Raw genomic sequence first — 14873 nt, forward strand, 5'->3', positions numbered from 1 at the left:
AGCAACTCCAGTGGACACAACAAATACATAGCTATATATGGAAAATTTACTTCAAAAAGAACTTGAGAACTTTCCGAACACCTGTTCTACAACAAAGGATGGAAGGACCACACTGAGATAGGTAGGAGAAGCAGAGAAACATTTGTACTCACAACTCCACCCCTGAGGTAGCAACCCACAATTCGTAAGAATCTCAAAAAACAAACATATATAAATGGAGTTTCTTCTACAGAGTAACACCACACCAGGAACTCCAACCCTCAGTTCTCACAAGCCCCCAAAACATCTGGCTTTGGAAAGCTATGATTACATTCAAGAGCTGTAGAGAATGAAATTTCTGCTCTTTCAATTAGCAATAATCGTGCCTTGGATAAACCTCATTGGCTACGATACTGCCACTGCTCAAAGCTAAGTTTCTGCTCTTTAAGGGCTTGTGTGCAGACCCATTTCCATCAGGACCCAAGACAAAAAGCAGCAGTTTGAAAAGAGCCTAGACTGTAAGTAAAGAAGAATCACTTGCTAAACTGCCATAGGGGCAGAAGTCTGTTGGGAATCTCCAGAAACAGAACTCTGGTAGATGACGTATTTCTGGGCCCCCTCTACATTACCAGCACTGAGGTTGGTGGGCACCATTTTTGCACCTTCACTCTAATGACCTAACAGCAGCAGGTGAATCCTCCTGCTCCCCCCACCACTCATGCAGTATTTCAGGCATGGAGAGTGAGCAAATCCACACCCCCTTGCTGCTTGTGCTGCTCCAACTGGCACAGCAAGTGAAGAGACATGTCCTTCCCCACCACACACCACTCATGCAGCCCCAATGGATAGATATAGCAGGTGAGAAGTCCTGCCTCCCCATGCTGCTCATGCAATCTCAACAGAGCCAACAAGTTCACCAGCCCACATAGAGGACTCCCCTTGAGTATCCAACTCAAATCACTAGGGAGAATTTTATTGCTGGACCACACAAGTTGTAAACAAGCAGAGTGAACACAAGAGAAAACCAAGCACTATGGAAAGGTTAAATGATAAGGAACATATTTTACACAGAGCCATTCCTTCAAGACAAAGAGAGAGAGCTGTTTCACATAATACACAGAAACACGGAGAATCAAGCAAAATGAAGAAATAGAGAAATATGTTCCCAATAGCACCTAAATGATACAATAGAATGGATCAGTGACCTAGAAGACAGGGTAATGGAAATCACTCAAATAGAACAGGAAAAAGAAATTAATAATAACAATAATAATATCTTAAGGGATTGGTGGGACATCATCAAGTGTATTAACATTTACTTCATAGGAGTCTCAGAGGAGAGGAGAGAAAGAAATGGGCAGAAATCTTATTTGAAGAAATAATGGCTAAAAGCTTTCCTAGCCCAAGGAAGGAAATAGACATCTAGCTTCAGAAAGCCCAGAGAGAGTACTAAGCAAGATGAATCCAAAGAGATCCACACCAAGACATATTATAATTAAAATGTCAAAAGATAAAGATAAAGAAAAAAACCTTATAAGTAGCAAGAGAAAAATAACTAATACACGGGAAACCCTGCAAGACTATCAGCAGATTTTTTCAGTTGTGACTTTGCAAGGACTCAGTCCTGGGGCTCCAGGATCATGATCTGAGCTGAAGGTAATCACTTAACCAACTGAGCCATCCAGGCACCTACCTTATAAGAATTGTTAAAGGAATTTTTTTAAGCTACAAAGAAAAGGATATAACCAGAAAATATATGAAAGAAAAGAATCTCACTGGTAAAGTAAATATATAGTAAATGTATTGGATCTAACCACTTATATAGCTAGCATGAATGCTAAAGGCAAATATAGTGAAATCAACTATAACTATGATAAGTAAAGGATATACAAAATAAAGAGATGTAAAATATGACATCAAAATCATGAAATGTGGGTGGGGGGAGTAAAAAGCAGTGCTTTTATAATGTGGTTCAACTTAAAATAGACTGATTGTATTATATATATTATATATATAATATTAATATATATTAAATACACTACATATTATTATATATTTTATATTTATATATTATACTATATATGCTATTATGCTATATTATATATATGTGTATATATATGCATATATATATATATAATGTGATATTATATACGAACCTCATGGTAACACAAACCAAAAACCTATAATAGATACACAAAAAAATAAGAAAGAAATCTAAACATAACACTAAAGAAAGTCATTAAACTGCAAAGGAAGAGAGCAAGAGAAGAATAAAGGAATGAAGAAGAACTACAAAAAAAAACAATGAAAAAAAATACATATATATTTCATTTATATATATGGAATGTTATATTACTCAGCCACAAAAAATGTATGAAATCTTGCATTTGTGACAATATGGATGGACTTAGAGTGTATTGTGCTAAGTGAAATAAGTCATACACAGAAAGAAAAATAGCACATGATTTTATTTACATATGGAATATATAAAACAAAACAAATAAGCAAAACAAAACAAGAACAGAAACATTGACAGGGGGAACAGACTGATAGTTTCCTGAGAAGAGGTTGGAGGGTGGGTGAAATGAGTGAAGAGGTTCAAGAGGTACAAACTTTTAGTTATAAAATAAATTAGTCATGGGATGTAATGTGTAGCATGGGGGATATAGATAATAATTTTGTATTAATTTTGTATGTTACAGAGGGTAACTAGACTTATAAGGTGGTCGTTTTGTAATGTATATAGCTGTCAAATCACTGTGCTGTATACCTAATACTAATATAATACCACATGTCAATTATACTTCAATGAAAATTTCACTGTCATTTCCCAAATTCGAAGTATAGATTCTTGCATGTTCTCTCCTCCCCATGTTTCAATCCTCTCTTCTAATCCCCAGGCTTCAGTACCCATTTCTAGTTGGATGATTTGTTCATATATGAATCTTTGTTCTTTTGTCTAGACTAGAGATAACTTAGGCTCCTAGAGTTTTATCTGCTCCCCCAAGCATCATTTAATAATATTTCTAAAAGAAAGAGAAATTCTGGGCACTAACTTCAAGATGATATACAGGTTTACTTTTCTACAGTATGTAAGTAAACAGATGACTTAACAATAACAGTCACATATATACCTTGTCTCCCAGATGGACTCTATATTCTTTGTGAATGATATTCATATTTTAAACTCCTTCGAATCCTATATTTCATTTAAAATCGCACTCTAAACACACTACTCATGGAAGGCGGAGAATGTTCTGCATGCTAAGAGAACATATGTTATCCTTTTGGTTGCAACAGCAGAATGTAGGAGGTAAAATCCTATAGAAAAACAAGCTTTTGAGTTAAGTTCTATTAGCTGTTTATTGTATGAATTTGGGGTAAATCATTTAACTATTCTGCACTTTAGTGTCTTCATTAGTCAAATTTATTCTATATGTCTCAGAAATGGGAGAATTAAATTAGGTAAGAAGTCAAAATACAATTATGTTTCTTTCTTTCTCTTCACTGTATATAGTTTTGTGAATCAAAAAAAAGTATAAAATGAAAAATTTTAGGTGCTCATCATGGCCATCAAGCCAATGTAAAGGGAAACTTTTGGTTGAGAGTCTGGGTATTATGTCTTTGTTGCCCTTCAGCCAACTTGCATTCACTTCGGACAGCAGTGTGTTGATCATGTTTCTAGCTTCTGTAAAAATGATGTTTTAACATCTGCCCTACATGGATATGCTGGATACACTTGGTCTGGGACAACATGATAATATGCCTCAGTTTCCTGCCCTTGACTTCCTGTCTCCCTTATGGTTCTCTTCCTCCTCAGGAGCCCTCCTCTCAAGGGCATAATTTTCAAATACAAAATCAACCAATCCAGAATTCACACCCCAACCACCTCCTTTATCAGGCTCTCAAACTCCAGCCACTATACACTTATACTAGGTACCAGACAACAGGGGACAGCTGCCAGGCTTCAGAAAGCCTGTTGAAATTATTCAAATTAGCCAATGCTAAAACTGCTTACACTGCCTTACCTGTTTTTCCTACATAAATCACAACTAAAGCTCTTAATCACAGTTCTCCCTTTTTCTTCTGCCTTATACCAATCCTGGTGATTCCCCTTTTGCTCCATGACCCCCTTTCACCCCCATGCCATGATATTCACTCCTCCCCTTGGGATCTGTGAGTAAGCAAACTATCTTTTTAATGACAATCCTCTCCTGATCTATTGTTCTTACTATACCTCAATTTTCTAGTAATACACTTTATTTTAAAACATACTGTCAGCATAAACCAGTGAGGTACCAATGGGAGCCTCTAATTCCTCCTGTGCCATTAAGCCAATTAATCCAAGTTGACTTTTTCTCTTAACTAGATTTCTGAAAATGAATTAGATTGGCCTATAATTATATGATTTATTTCATTTATGAAGAACACTCAGTATTTGGTTTCTTGTTGGATCTTAATATTGTTATTTTTATTATTTTTGAATATATAATGATCACACAGGCTCTAATGGAACTCAAACACCAGTAGGGGAGACACACACACGTGCATGCATGTGCACACACACACACACACACACACACACACACAAAACAAAGATGTGGGTATATGACATACCAGAGAGTTGGTTTAAGAAGAGCTTTGTTGCTTCTCTCTCATCAACCATAGAGTCTTCTGGGAAAAAAAAAGAAAGCAACAAAATATGTATATTCTTCTAAAATCCACAGAAGTCGGCTCAACTGGCATAGTTTTGATATGAAATTTGATAATAGACACATTTATACTGATTAGTGACCAATCTCCCATGTTAAACATAGTTGGAGAGAAAAAAATAAGTATCTAACTTAGCAATAATGCAATATTAGGATACTGAAGTTGAAAATGGAACTAACTGGAAATGTAATAAAATATTTCTTCTTTAATGTATTGGAGAGATATTATAGTGCATGTAATATATGTTCAAAGTGTAGGAAATACCATATCATTCATTTGTTCACCTATGAAATATTTACTAAGAAGCTACTGGTTATGCATATATGGGATATGATGAAGAGTCAGAGTTCCCATGTGAAGGCATTTACAACAGAAGTGAGGGTATCATATAGAGACAGACACATCAATACAACACAAGGACAGCCACACATAAAATGTCTTGAAGGAAACACCAAGAAGGGAAATTAGAGTAGACAGAGAGTCCTAAAGGCCTTCTAAAGGAAAAGATACTTGAAAGGAGTCTGAAAGAAGTAAATGGCATTATTCTCACTGAGATTCCTGGTACACCTAACACCTAAGCAAAACAGACAGTCTGAGAACACAAGGGAATGAGAAGACTAGGAATATCTTCTAGAGAAATTTTTATATAGTTTGCTAATCAGAATCTTAGCAACTTATTCTTCCTTTTATAGATAAAGATTTGCTGAGACCTGGGGAGGTCAAGTGACTCGCTAAGGGCTACACAACTAATTAGCTCCTTAGCCAGAACCAGACTTTCTGCCTCCTAACTCGACAGCATGTGGCAGAAACTGAAGCCAAACAGAAAAAGTAAAAGGGCTATAACATAATGGTGAGGTATTTTAGGGACATGTTCTTATCCTGGAGTCTTTTTCAAGGCTTTGTGCTGCCAAATGTGTTTGGGAATAGATTCATTTCCCTGTCCCCATGTATTCTCAGAAGGTTACATGCAATTGACCCTACTAGGAGAAACCCACAGGTGACAGGAAAGCATCACTGCAAAGAAATCAGCTCACATATGGTGTCACTAAATAGAGAAAACAAAACTTTAAATCAAGGTTAGAAGAATTTTTTATTTTTTTTAAAGATTTTTTTATTTATTTGACAGAGAGATAGAGAGCCCAATTAGGCAGAGTGGCAGGCAGAGGGAGAGGGAGAAGGAGGCTCTCTGCTGAGCAGGGAGCCAGACGTGGGGCTCGATCCCAGGACCCCAGGATCATGATCTGAGCCGAAGGCAGCCACTTAACCAACTGAGCCACCCAAGTGCCCCAGAAGAATTTTTTAAATAGTCAGAAACTTAGACAACAAATATCACATTGACTTAGTAGTTTCTTCTCTCATTCTTTCCAGAATATATGTTAACACAATAGAAGAAGATATTTTTTTCTTTCTGTTTTTGCCTACATAGGGACAGGAAGTATAGCTTTAGTTTTGTTAGTTGTGTCTTCAAAAAGCTAAGGCTAGTACATAGTTTTCCCTTACATAAATAACACTTTTATTAATCATTTAAAGCAGTCACTCAGAAAATAGTGATTGAGTACTTACCAGTAAGACTTGCATTGTGCTACCATTTGAGATAGACCATTATTAAGCTCTCTCTTCATTGAGAGCTTAATATCTCTTATGGTTGGAGGGGGAAAAACATAAAAACCAAAGACCAGCCTGTCTCTCAGCCTGTGAAATATCCCACCTCTATCAGCCTTAGTTGGGTTTACTCTAATGATTGCTTTAAAATTCAACTCAGGCATCACCCTCTCTTCCTTTTCTTGGCCTACCCTTCCCAAAATGTGTCATGTGTTCTTCTGTGCTCTTGACATCAGTCTTATGTATTTCAATAGTACTAACTGAATCAGACTGTGATCATAGGTGTCTTTCTTTCTCATTAGATTGTTAACTCCCGAAGGTCAAGAAATATATTTTATTTTATTCACTTTACATACTGAATAAAATAATATAAAGTGTTGTAGATGTCCAAACAATGATTAACTGAAGAAAATTAAACACCTGCCCAACAGCTATACAATTTATTTAGGTGGGGATTGTGTCATATTCATTTTGGCATCTGAGACAATTCTGAGCTTCATACAGAGTAGGAACTCAATAATTTTGATGAATAAGTGTGAATGAATGAAAGGCAAACTGAGGCGGGGAAATATTATATGTAACTGATAATAAAGAAGAAAGATGTTAATGTTAACTAAAACAACAACAAAGGAAGTTTCTAGATAATGAGAAGGTATTAACTGAACCTTGGAAGACCCTAGATTTGGATGGACATTCAAGGAAAGGGTCAGGAACTTCAAGTGGGAGATAACTAATACAAAGATATATTAGTGAGAATGAACCCAGAATATCTGAAAATTGGTCGATTAGAATATTGCCATATGGGTTGGGCAAATATGAACAGGCAAATCTACACAAGCTTCACATGCCATATCTTACAGGTCCTTAATGATATATTATGAGAAACATTAAATAAATACAGATTAATACTTACATTTTAATCAATCAAACACAGTTATTGCCTAGTGATGCAATGACAAGTTTCTACAACAGTCTTTCATGAGGTTAATCTCTACTCTTTTAATTAACACTAAATGGAGATACAGATTTGTTAATAGACTTTTCACACTCCACAAGATGTAGCAATGTGGAAAATTAGCAGTTAATAAAACTTCTTTGGCAATATTATCTAAAAATACATAAGGTTTCATGAATATGACCTAGACACCGATATTTTGGTTCAATCATGTAACTTCTGTTAAAGTCAATTAAAGAAATTTACCAGACCAGAAGATTTTGACCTTGCCTATCCATGACTATATGATCTGACTAGGTTATATCCAAGGATATCGAGTAACTTCCTCCAGAAAAGCCAGCATATGCATTGGAACCAGATGAGTCTCCTTTCAAATACCCACTTCACGGCTTTCTATTACAGAAGATACTTAACATGTTTGAGATTGATTCTCATCTATAAATACCTACTTTGTGATACTCAGCTCAAAGGATTACTGTCAAGATTAAAAGAAATAATGTATATAAACTGTTGAGTATAGTATCTGGAAAATATTGGCCACCAATAAATGCAATTATTTTTCATAATTCATTTATTTTATTTATTATAATTCACTTATTTATTGACATTCATGTATTTCTCCATTCATATATTTAGTCTGATAACTATGTGTGTTTAGTTCTGTTGTTATGTGCTAGTGATACATCACTAAATTGAACAGACAAAACCATCCCTACTCTCCTTTGCTTATATTCTGTAGGGGAGAGGGAGAGGAAATAACAACCCCAGTGAGATAAAGAAGTAAACCATATAGTATCTAATATAAATGGTAATTACTGGGGAAGGGAGATAAAGCAGGGGAAAAGACAAGGAGTGTCAGACACAGAGGGGTTACAATTTTAAATAAGGTAATCAGCGAGTGACTCCCTAAAAACTGACAGTGAGCCCACACTTTTAAGAGGATGAAAGAATGAGCCATTCATGTGTCAGAGAGAACATTCCAGAGAAAAGACAATGCTATAGAACTGGGGTTAGCCAGACCTCATCTAAAGACAGCAAAGAAAATGGTGTGGTTGGAGCACAGGGAGCTGGGGAAACCTGAAGATGACTTCAGAGAGGGAGTGGGGACAGACAGTTAAAAAATCAGTGGCTTTGGCTTTATTTCTGGGTCACATGGGAAGAGTGGAGGAAACTGAGCAGAGAGGTGGTGTCACCTGACAGCTGATAGGTTTTAATATGGTGGTTCTGGCTGCCTTGTGAGAGCAGACTACAGGGAGCAAGAACTCTAGTTATGATAAGGGTGAGGACAGTGGAAGGACTAAAACGGGTCAGATTCTGGATATAGTGCAGATATACTCAACATAGAATATGAGAAAAAGGACAGTGTCAAGAGCGACAGCAAGGTATATTTGTCAGGGCAACTGGGTGTCTCAGTCATTTGAGCATTTGACTCTTGGTTTTGACAAAGGTCATGATCTCAGGATCCTGAGATCAGCCCCGCATAGGGCTCCACCCTCAATGGGGAGTCTGTTTGAGATTCCCTCTCTCCCTTTGCCCCTCCTCCCACTCACATGCTCTCTCTAAAGTAAGTAAATATGTCTTCATTAAAAAAATAAAGTGATAGCATGGTCTTTGGTCAAAACCACTAGAAGAAAGGAATTGCCTTAAGAGGTATATGGAAAACAGTGGAAGAAAAAATCACATCCTTCTGCAGCCCTCCTGCCTCCCTCCCAAAACTGAAAATTCTGCAAAAGGCTATATTATGTCTATATTTCACCTGTATCTCTAAGAGGTCCAGAAAAAGTGCTGGTCTCATAGCCAGTGGTCAATACATACTTGAACAGTACAAAACTAACTTTTGTTATAGTGTCTCTATGGCACCATACTATGTGCCATATACACATAAGAATCTCATAAACATTATTCCATTTAATGTTTGAAGTGTTCGTGACATTGTTTTATTACTATGTAAAACATGAGACTCTTGATGATCTGTCTACACATTCCATTAAAATTGTGAGTGACTTTTGGCATCTGAAGCATATGATGTTATTATCGAAATGTTTCCCAGAACCATAGAATCAGAAGTTTTTGTTTCAAGCCCTAAGAATCTGAATTTTTAACAAGGGCATATGATGATATTAATACACTCCCAAATTTTAGAATCACTATTTCAAAGCATAGCTGGCTGAATGATGGATGATTGTAAAAGAATAAGGGGATAGTATAGGGTGCCTGGGTGGCTCATTTGGTTGGGCGACTGCCTTCGGCTCAGGTTATGATCCTGGAGTCCCGGAATTGAGTCCCACTTCGGGCTCCCTGCTCAGCAGGAAGACTGCTTCTCCCTCTGACCCTCCCCACTCTCATGCTCTCTCTCTATCTCATTCTATCTCTCAAATAAATAAAATCTTTAAAAAAAAAGAATAAAGGGATAGTATAGATGATCCTCCCTATTAACCATAATTGCACTCCATTATTGCTATAGTTCTAGCCATCACTTTATTTTTATTGCAGATATATGAATATGGATGTCTCTAGAATATATCTGCATATAGCTTATTACTTTATCACTGAAAAGTTGTGTCAATGTAGGTAAGTCACAACCTCTAGAATAATGCATTCTAGATTTTATAAGATTATATGCAAAGTGTCTAAACCACACCCTCTATTTATAGGTGAGCAAAAGTAATTGGCTTACCAGGTAAGATATTGTTCTTTTAGAGGAAAAACACTTAAACCCACAAGTGATATCAGTTCTTGATATCATTTTATAATAATCAGTGTTTAATAGATAATATTGGTAGTTTTTTCTTTAATAACAAAAACTTTTGACAATTTCAACCTGAGAGAAGGCATATATTTTCTTTTTAAAAACATCAGAATTGAGGATTGACTTTTGGGGGAATAAAGAATTCACTATAAAGAAACAGAAGGGAATTATTACTTAAATAAAATTAAAAAAACAGGAACTATATTTAGTTTTGTTATTCAAACTGCTTGTTAATCATTCCCTGTCTACCACCCACCATGCTCACTCATTGTTGAATTAGAAAACCATAGACATATCCTGGCTGCAGATTTAGCTCTGCAAACAATCCAGATAGTTTTGATAAAATTAGGAATTTAATGAAAGTTATTCTATTATGCTCACCAATGGCAGTCTAAGATTGGAAGATTGAGTACAGTTTGTGCCTGTGGCATCTTTTTCGAGAGTTAGATCAACTTCAGCAATGATTTAAGTCCTTTCCTGTACATTATAGTTTCCACTGAACTAGATCTTTATACATTCACTAAAGCAGACTTTTCTAATTTGTGTTCTAAGGGACACTAATTCCAGATAATGCCCTGAGGTCAAAAGAATATAGAAAATATGTTGTCTCTTAGAGTATAACATACAATCTAGCAAAATAAAGGGTCTGAGACATCCTGCAATAAATGAATATGTTTGATTTTATTGAACTCAGTGTTACCCAATCTTATTGTATCATGGAATCATTTGCCACCCAACAGGGCAGCAAAATGGAATATCATGAAAAGCACTTGAGAAGCACCATTTTTAGCTTAATTTACAGGTAACTTTGACTGTTAAGTATCAGAAATATGCTAGAATATATACAGTTGCCATATCACTTCAGAACTACAGGGATTTACCAAGTATTACTTCTCAAGATTAAATGTTCTATAAACTTATCATACTGCGTATAGTCACTGATTCTACTATGTTCTAGCCACTTTGGTAGGCACTGGGGATGCAGTAGAGAATATAATTTCTCAGCAAGTGACAAAAATAGGGGAAGGGGTGACAGTTGACAGTTAACAGCTAGAGTTGTGATAAGGTTTAAAACAAATAATGCATGTGAAGACCAGTGTCTGGCAGTTGGTGTATGCCCAACTGTTATTTTCTCTCCTTTCTTCTTCCCTCAATATTGAGAAGTAGCAATGCATGAAGAGGTGAGCAATAGACATTAAAAAAGGTCTTGGTAAGAGCTTAGTACCAACTCTCAGAGTGTGTCTATGGAAAATAAGCAGAGAACTCAAATTCAGAGGTGGACATAAGGTGGATACAGAGTAGACTCAGGAGCAAAGATATGTGCGTGGCAATGTTGTCCCAAAAAGGACTGGAGGTAGCAGTTTGGGGGCAGGAAGGAAGCCCTGTCATCCCCATTCCTTGCCCCCCACCCTAGTATTAGAAAAAAGATGAGATTTCTAGTCAAGGATATTAATAAGTGAAAAAAGAGAACTAATTTTGTGAAAATGTAGCAGCCAAGCCAGGAAAGGTAATCTTCCATTTACTGAAAGAAGAGAAGATGATCAGTGTATGATTCACATGGGCTGACCTGATATGGAGACCATGGGTACTAAGTTGCAATTTCCTAAAAGTCCAGAGTCAATCAACATCATGCCTGGGACAGAACTCCAGGTAGGGGACCAAAGGACCTCCAAGCCATTTTGTTGATGTTGATTTGTTAAAGCATATCAACTGGCTCTAAGATCTGTGACTGTCAACCCATCAGGAGAAAAGAGAAGTCAAACAGTCCAAAACAATGAGCTCTAAACTTTTAGACTCTAAGTTGAAATGAGAGTAGTTAAGGTTATAAAGAAAAGTCAGGGTGGGCAGAGCAAGATGGCGGGGGAGTAGGAGACCTGGATTTCGTCTGGTTTCAGGAATTCAGCTGAATAGAGATCAAACCATTCTGAACATCTATGAACTCAACAGGAGATCAAAGAAAAGAATAACACCTCTCTGAACAGAAAAGTGACCACTTTCTGGAAGGTAGGATGTGTGGAGAAGTGAATACGAGGCAATATTCAGGAGGATAGATGGCTGGGGCGGGGGCCTCTGTCAGCCGGTTCTGGCAAGTGATAGAGCCGCGGAGCACAAAATTGGAACTTTTAGAAATTGTCTCCACTGAGGGACGTTGCTCCAGTGGCTAAGCGAGGAGTGGAACCCTCATGGGACAGTGTGGTCTCAGGACCCTCGGGGTCATAGAAAGACTGGGGATACCTGAGTGTGGCAGAGCCCCCAGGTATCGGAGCAGGGAAGCCGGCTGGAGAGACGGAGCCGATGCGCGGGCTCTCAGCTCAGGGTTGCCATAAAATGTGGTCCGCAGCACAGTCGGGCCACTGATCCTCCAGCAGAGACCCAACAAGTGGCAGATCTGGGGAGACTCCCCTTCCTCCCCCAGACTCCACACTGACGGGTGCCAGAGATAGAAATGCTCAGCCACAGGCTGGGTGAGCACGGAGAGCAGCCAGAGACCAGGGAGACGGGAGTGACTGACTGCTTTTCTCTGGGGGTGCACTGAGGAGTGGGGCCCTGAGTTCTTGGCTCTTCCCGGGCGGAGATTCGGAGGCCGCCATTTTCACTCTCATCCCCCAAAGCAGTACAGAAAGCTTTCAGGGAACAAAAGCTCCCGAGAGCAAACCTGAGCAGATTACTTAGCCCGGACCTGTAAGGGTGAGGCAATTCCGCCTCTAGCAAAGACATATGGGAACAACGGCAACAGGCCCCTCCCCCAGAAGATCGGCACGAACACACAGCCAAGACCAAGTTTACTGATCAATGAGAATGGCAGAACTCCAGCGCTAGGGGAATACTGCACATAGAATACATGGCTTTTTTTTTTACCATGATTCATTAGTCTTTCAAAGTTAATTTTTTTAACTGTTTTATTTTTGAATTTTTCTTTTTCCCTTTTTCAACCAACATCTTACCAATCTCTTTTAAAAAAAATTATTTTTCATTTTTAGAGTCATATAGTAACACTTCATAGTAGTTACCCTTATTTTTGGCATATATATATAAGTTGTTCTCTCTTTAAAATTTTGACATACGGTTTCTTATAAGAGATCAATTCCATCCCTTCGTTGTATCAACCCTTATTTTGTACATATATAAGTCTTTCTTTTTTAAAATTTTAGGAAGCACTTTCTTCTAACAGAAGGGAAGTTCTCTGCTATAATTTGCTCCAATATAACTTCTGCCCCTCTCTCTCTTTCTTCTTCTTCTGGGATCCCAATTATTCTAATGTTGTTTCTCTCGAATTCTGCCCTTGTGATCCAGTAGTTATTTCTCTCTCTTTTTCTCAGCTTCTGTATTTTCCATCATTTGGTCTTCTATATCGATAACTCTTTCTTCTGCCTCATTTATCCTAGCAGTTAGTGCCCCCATTTTTTATTGCACCTCATTAATAGCCTTTTTGATTTTGACTTGGTTAGACTGTAGTTCTTTTATTTCTCCAGGAAGGGTTTCTCTAATAACATCCATGCTTTTTTTAAGCCCAGCTAGTATCTTTAAAATTATGATTCTGAACTCTAGGTCTGACATCTTACTAATGTGCGTATTGATTAGGTCCCTGGCATGCGGTACTACCTCTTGTTCTTTTTGTTGAGGTGATTTTTTTGTCTTGTCATTTTGTCCAGAGGAGAATAGATGAATGAGAGAACAAAATGCTAGCAGGTTAACAACATCCCCAGAAAATATACACTAAACAAATCAGAAAATACCAAAAGTCGGGGAAAAGAAAGGGAAAGAAAGAAAAAGAAAGAGAAAAAAAAGAAAAGGAAAAAGATAAAAACAAACAAAAACAGAACAAAAGAATAAAAAAGAATATGATCAAATATGATTAGACTAGTGCATAGATCGGTGCCACACATTAGACTTTGGGTCTAGGATAAATGAGGCAGAAGAGAGAATCAGCAATATAGAAGACCAAATGATGGAAAATAAAGAAGCTGAGAAAAAGAGAGATAAACAAATACTGGATCACGAGGGCAGAATTTGAGAGATAAGTGATACGATAAGATGAAACAACATTAGAATAATTGGGATCCCAGAAGAAGAAGAAAGAGAGAGAGGGGCAGAAGGTATATTGGAGCAAATTATAGCAGAGAACTTCTCTAATGTGGGGAAGGAAACAGGCATCAAAATCCAGAAGGCACAGAGAACCCCTCTCAGAATCAATAAAAATCGGTCAACACCCTGACATCTAATAGTAAAATTTACGAGTCTCAGAGACAAAGAGATAATCCTGAAAGCAGCTCAGCAGAAGAGATATGTAACCTATAATGATAGAAACATTAGATTGGCAACAGACATATCCACAGAGACCTGGCAGGCCAGAAAGGACTGGCATGATATATTCAGAGCACTAAACGAGAAAAATATGCAGCCAAGAATACTATATCCAGCTAGGCTGTCATTGAAAATAGAAGGAGAGATAAAAAGCTTCCAAGACAAACAAAAACTAAAGGAATTTGCAAACCCGAAACCAACCCTCCAAGAAATATTGAAAGGGGTCCTCTAAGCAAAGAGAGAGCCTAAAAGTAGCATAGACCAGAGAGGAACACAGACAATATACACTAAGAGTCAGCATACAGGCGATATAATAGCACTAAATTCGTATCTTTCAATAGTTACCCTCAATGTAAATGGGCTAAATGCCCCAGTCAAAAGACACAAGCTATCAGATTGGATTAAAAAACAAGATCCATCGATATGCTTTCTGCAAGAGACTCATTTTAGGCCCAAAGACACCTTCAAATTGAAAGTGAGGAGCTAGAAAATATTTACAATGCTAATGGACACCAAAAGAAAGCTGGGGTTGCAATCCTTATATCAGACAAATTAGATTTTAAAACAAAG

At 37.5% G+C, this 14873-nt stretch overlaps 1 pseudogene; it reads right to left on the reverse strand.

The window, feature by feature from the left end:
• Positions 1 to 289: 289 nt before the first annotated feature.
• Positions 290 to 410, reverse strand: LOC114207362 (U4 spliceosomal RNA; annotated as a pseudogene).
• Positions 411 to 14873: the final 14463 nt, after the last annotated feature.

This window comes from Eumetopias jubatus, unplaced genomic scaffold (assembly GCF_037043125.1).
Source record: "Eumetopias jubatus isolate StellerSeaLion01/CBP00866 unplaced genomic scaffold, mEumJub1_p1.0 scaffold_3, whole genome shotgun sequence".
Lineage (NCBI taxonomy): Eukaryota > Metazoa > Chordata > Mammalia > Carnivora > Otariidae > Eumetopias > Eumetopias jubatus.